This window comes from Phoca vitulina, unplaced genomic scaffold, assembly GCF_004348235.1.
Source record: "Phoca vitulina isolate PV1807 unplaced genomic scaffold, GSC_HSeal_1.0 scaffold24, whole genome shotgun sequence".
In the NCBI taxonomy this organism is placed as follows: domain Eukaryota; kingdom Metazoa; phylum Chordata; class Mammalia; order Carnivora; family Phocidae; genus Phoca; species Phoca vitulina.
Window position 1 is genome coordinate 18,958,789 of NW_022589727.1, and position 6,098 is coordinate 18,964,886.

Genomic DNA, 6,098 nt, shown 5'->3' on the forward strand with positions numbered 1-6,098 from the left:
CTACTACGGAGTCCCAGGGTGGCTTCTGCATACGGCAGGCTGGAGGGCGCGGCCTGTGGGGGAATGGCAATGAGAGACAGGTTTCTCTCCAGGAGGACCGTCAGAAACTGTTTTCCCCTTGGAGGGACTGGCTTGGGAAGGCATTTCTCGTTGCTGGGCAGGAATGGGGTCTCAAGCGAGTATAAAATCAGTTATCGGAAAACAAAGCAAGAAAAAATTGTTCCCCAGGCAACCTTTAATACTGTAAAATTAAATACCAGATACGTTTGTGAACTATGTGGTGAATATGATCTCCTTGCTTTTTCTTCTTTTGTTTATGAATAGTGACAAGTGTGGGAAAATATGAGAGAAGAAACCATTCCTTCTATGAGAGATAGTACTTTGCACTCCCTGATGTTTATGTAGCAGTGAAGAGCTGGTGGGGCTGGGAGGATCAGTCATGCCATAATTTGCCCGCTGATGGCACTGATGAAGTCAATATTTATTCACCGATTGATTAATTAATTTTTGTCAACAAACCAGTTAAACCCCAACAGTGGCAACTTGTTTTCAAGAATATCATTCATCACATTAGATTAATGTTGCTCATTACATTAGTGTTGTTCATTAAAATATTGTTGATTTTTGTGGTTTTGTTTGTATTTTAGGACATTTATTTTTACAATTATATGAGGGTTATAAGCATACGGGCTTTATGTACTCTTTAAAAAACATAATAAAAATCATTCAAGGCAATATTGAGGGTCCATGAGAATTATTTTTCTTTTGAATTAAGTCTGTAACAATTTTTTCCTCTTTAAAAGGGTCCATGAATTACATAATATTTGATGACCAGATGTCACTGAGTTTTTTGTTTTTGTTTTTTAATATTTTCTGGGGCGCCTGGCTGGCTCAGTCAGTGGAGCATGTGACTCTTGATCCCGGGGCTGTGAGTAGCAGTCCCACGTTGGGTGTAGGGTTTACTTAAAAAAATGAATACATAAAAATAAAAATATTTTCTTAGGCCTCTAGAAATTTGCACTATTTTTATTGCCTTATTTTATCACAGGGCTTATTAAGTTTTCCCACCAGTTCCTTCTGTGGTATGCTTTTCTCACCAATGAAATCCCACTTAATGGGCAGCCACCCCAAGACTCCCACTTAAAATACATCCAGTAGAGTTTCTCCTTCTTTTCTGATTGTTGAGTTCATTAAATAGCCGTACTGAGCATCAGAAGACTAGAAAGAAAATGCCTAGAAGGCTGAGCCTGCAGTAGATTTCCCCATACTTCTTTGACAGACATGGATTCCTATGGCCCCTGTGAAGCCTAAGTTCCCGCTATGCTAGATCAGAAGGGAGGGAAGGGGTGCTTGGCCGGCTTAGTTGGTACAGCATGTGACTCTTGACCCCAGGGTTCAAACCCCACGTTGGGTGTGGAACCTAAAAAAACACAAAAAACACAGTACAAAAACTATCATCCAATTCATCAAAAAAAATTGCTTACATCATTGATGAGTGATGTACTCACCTATGTCTTTATTGTTTCATTTTTGTCTTACTCATTAAAGTAAATTAAAATATTAACCAATATTCATGTCAGAACGATATTTGTTCATCAATTGCAACACTGTTGGCTGTGGATACAAGAGTTCAGCCAAAGTCAATGAAATCATTTCATGAAAATCAGTTTTATTGAGAAATCATTGACATACAAGAGTTTGTATATATATATATATATATTTAAAGATTTTATTTATTTATTTGACAGAGAGATAGACAGCGAGAGAGGGAACACAAGCAGGGGGAGTGGGAGAGGGAGAAGCAGGCTCTCCGGCGAGCAAGGAGCCCGATGCGGGGCTCGATCCCAGGACCCTGGGATCATGACCTGAGCTGAAGACAAACGCTTAACGACTGAGCCACCCAGGCGCCCCAAGAATTTGTATATTTTATTATTTGTAAATCATGTGATTCACATCCTTTATATCAGTAAAATTTATAACAAACTTCTGTACACATATTTGCATACAGATACTCTGTTGTTGGAAAGCCGGTTGATGAATATTTATCGGCACTCCATTGGCTAGTTTGGTCACTAACCATTGCCTCCCTTAGCAATGATACCAGAAGCCTTTCTTTAAAAAAGGATCTGGGGGCAGTGAAGAGCACAAACATATTTCCTTCCCTTGTTTTTTTTTAATTGTGATAAAACATACAAAACATAAAACTTACCATTCTAACCATTTTTAAGTGTATAGTTCAGTGACATAAAATCCATTCACGTTGTTGTCTCCAATACTTTTCATCATCCCAAAGTGAAACTCTATAGCCATTAAACAATTCCCTATTTCCCACTTCCCCAGCTCCTGGTAACATCTCTTCTACTTTCTGTTGCTGTCAATTTGACTATTCTAGGGACCTTAGGTAAGTAGAATCATATAACATCTATTCTTTTGTGTCTGGCTTGTTTCACTTAGCATGATGTCTTCAAGGTCCATCCATGTTGTAACATGTGTCTGAATTACCTTCCTTTTTCTGGCTGAATGATAATTCATTGTACATATAGACCACATTTTGTTTATCCACTCATCAATCCATGGACATTTGAGTTGTTTCACATTTGGCTGTTGTGAAAAATGCTGCTAGGAATATGAGTGTACAAATAACTGTTCTTTCCTTTCTTTTTATGAATGCCTTTAGTTTTGGCAAGAATCTTGGAGCTCCCAGAAGGCCGATGAGAGAGCTGGATGGATCAAAACGGGACCCCAGGACTATCTTATCCCTTGCTTTCCCTAAATGCTTGATGGCTCTTTCTGCTCCCTCCTCTTAAGTAAGAGGCTGGTGTGCTATGGGAACAGCACCCAGAGAAGCCAAGTTCAGCGGCTGATGTGTGACTCCACCTAATGCCTTTGCCAATGGTTGGGTTGCGTTTGGTGTGAACTCCTACCACAGTGTGAACCACAGTTGTCCCTGGCAACCACCCGAAACCGGCTGACAGAAAGCATGGAGGGGTGGGAGTGTGGTGAGCAAAAGTCTCTAATATTGTGAGGCAAGTGCCTCAGGGATGAGAGAAGCAGCCAAGGGCTTAGCCCCTCTTCAGGATCAGGAAATGCCACTGACACTGAACGACCAGTATTTAGATGTGGATCTAAATACACTTCTCCTTTTTTTTTTTTAGTGCTGGAAATAATCCATCTTGATTTGTGCCTGGTTGATGAAAATGCCATCAGCCTTTTCCCAGATGGAACAAATTATTTACCATTAAAAATTCATTTAAAAATAACATAACCAATTAGTGTGCTTCAATGTCAGCTTATCATCTAAAAGGAACTGAAAATATAAAATGAAATGGGAAAAGTTTTCTTTTTTTTTGAAGGAGAAAGCAGACATCTTAGGTTTCTCTGAGCAAACAGTAGAACCGTGTTTAGAAGGACAGGGTCAACAGGACGAAAGTTTTTATGTGACATCAAAGGATGTGCAGACAGTGGAATCAAAACTTGAAATGAGCACTTTCAGATATATTTTTGAAATCTTCTGTCGGGCTTAGAGCAGCTTACCAGGTTGTGGAGTGCTGGCCTGTGCTGATACGTTAAGAGCTTTGATAAGGTAGGTTGGCCAAGAGCATTGAAAGCTTGAGATTGCTGACTAAAGCTGGACAGGACTTCCCCAGCAGCCGCCTTCCTCCACGCGTCTGCTCTCTAATCCTTACATTCCAAACCCCCCCACCCCCCAGAGGCATTTGTCTACCCCTCCTTTTGGACTCTTGAGCACACCTGCTGGCCATGTGCCCCTCTGGAGGTGAAGAGTCTAGAGAGGGAACCAGTAATCATGTCTGAGTCACTCTCTAACTGTGCCCAGGTGATCCTCGAAGTCCTCACTGTGGAACAGGGGCAGATAGATGCTCTGGATTGAAACAAGCCACTTCGGTCTATGTCTTCACCTGAGGTAGTTCATACTGGCTTGACACCCTTTTGGTGAAAGAAATGGATATGAACCAGCAGACCTGTGGAAAGGATGTGTGTGTGTGTGTGTGTGTGTGTGTGTGTGTGTGTGTCTGTCTGTCTGTGTATGAAGCATTAACCCCAGAAGGGGGTAAAATCCTAAGAATCTAGGGAGTCCACCTGCTTTATTTTTTTCTGATCCTATCTTAAAAACTGGTACTCACCAGGTAGCCATAAACAACTCTTAGCACCTCTGAAATTGCTAGGAGGTAAAGCTGACTTCCTTTTTTTTTTTTAAGATTGTATTTATTTATTTATTTGACAGCGAGAGAGAGCACAAGCAGGGGGAGCAGCAGGCAGAGGGAGAGGGAGAAGCAGATTCCCTGCTGAGCAGGGAGCCCTGATGCTCGATCCCAGGACCCTGGGATCATGACCTGAGCCGAAGGCAGATGCTTAACGACTGAGCCACCCAGGCACCCCTAAAGCTGACTTCCATTTAAACAAATTTTGCAAGATGGACTTCTATTGACAAAAGTAAGCAGATTTCCATTTCAATGTAAACCATTTTCAACAGTTAAAAAATCCTGTTAGAAAATGGGCAAAATGTATGGAGAGACATTTTTGTCCTGAAGAGGATTTACAGATGGAAATAAACATGTGAAAAGATGTTCAGCATCATTAGCCTTCAGAGGAATGCAAATAAAAACCTCAATGAGATATCACTACATACCTATCAGAGTGATGAAAATAAAAAACAGTGACTATCATTACAATAGTCACTACCACTAAATGATGTGGAGAAACTGATCCCTCATACATTGCTTCGAAGAATGTAAAATGGTCCAGCCTCTCTGGAAGACAGTTTGGCAGTTTCTTCAAATACTAAATCTGCTATTACCATATGATCCAGTAATGACACTCGGGTAATTTCCCAGAGAAATGAAAATGTGTGTTCACACAGAAACCACTACATGAATGCTCACAGCAGCTTTTATTTGTAATAGCCACAAACTGGGAACAGCCCAGATGTCCTCCAACAGTTTAAACAAACTGTGGTAGATCCATACTATAGAACACCAGTCAGCAATAAAAAGGGAGGAAGTACTGAGATGTGCAACAATTTGGATAAATTACACTGAGTGAAAAAAAGGCAATCCCAAAGTTATATACTGTATGCTCCCATTTATCTAACACTTTTGAAACGACAAAACTTTAGAAATGGAAGACAGAATATTGGTTGTCATGGTGACTGTGGTGGACACCCGAACATGTGATAAAACTGTATAGAATTAAATGCACACACACAAATGGGTACAGATAAGACTGAAGAACTCTGAATAAGATGGGTGGATGGTATCAAAGGTAATATCCTGGTTGTGATATTGTGCTGCAGTTTTGCAAGATGTTACCATTGGGGGAAACTGGGTGAAGGGTCCAGGAGATCTCTCTCTATTATTTCTCACAACCATATGTGAATCTACAATTATCTCATTAAAAAACATGAATCACAAGCACAACACTCTCCTTAAAAAGCATTAAGTCTGGGAAAACTGCAGGCCAAACTCTCGGTTCTTTTTTTTTTAAGATTTTATTTGTAAGTCATCTCTACACCCAACGTGGGCCTTGGACTCACAACCCTTGAGATCAAGAGTTGCATGCTCTACTGACTGAGCCAGCCAGGTGTCCCCAAACTCTCAGTTCTATTACAGGATGCCACATGTCTCTCAGAACCTCATATCACTTTAGATCATGTTCTTCATTATACTTCTGCTCAGATGTATTTACATATTTTCCCCTAAAACAGACTTTTTTCCCCCTTTACAGTCCTCCCTCCCACCTCCCCATACTAATTATAGAGTAGACAACAGGTACTAGGCATGTTGATGAATTAATCTGGAGCTCATATGACCGTGAGACTTACAGCCCTCTAGCTCCTAAAATCTCTTACGAAGAGATTTCCTTTCTTAGAGGTCTTGAAATTGTCTAACAGATGATCCATATAGCATTAAAAAGATTATGATTTTAGATCTACTAATAGAGAAGCTTCATATCTTGGAAACAAAATCTTTTTATAGGAAAGACTAAATTTTCTCTTCTCTTCTTTTCTTCTTCCCTTCCCTTCCCTTCTTCTCTTCTTCTCTTCTCTTCTCTTCTCTTCTCTTCTCTTCTCTTCTCTTCTC

General features: G+C 40.4%; 1 long non-coding RNA gene across 2 annotated transcripts in view; it reads left to right on the forward strand.

The window, feature by feature from the left end:
- LOC116642813 overlaps positions 1-6,098 on the forward strand; it is a 79,084-nt gene that overhangs the window by 59,935 nt on the left and 13,051 nt on the right. Inside the window, exons 2-3 of one of the 2 annotated variants that reach the window (XR_004301393.1) lie at positions 2,393-2,401; positions 2,678-2,999. This is a non-coding gene — a long non-coding RNA (uncharacterized LOC116642813). Of the gene's footprint in view, positions 1-2,392; positions 2,402-2,677; positions 3,178-6,098 lie in introns of those variants that run through there. The other variant, XR_004301392.1, reaches the window with a different exon arrangement.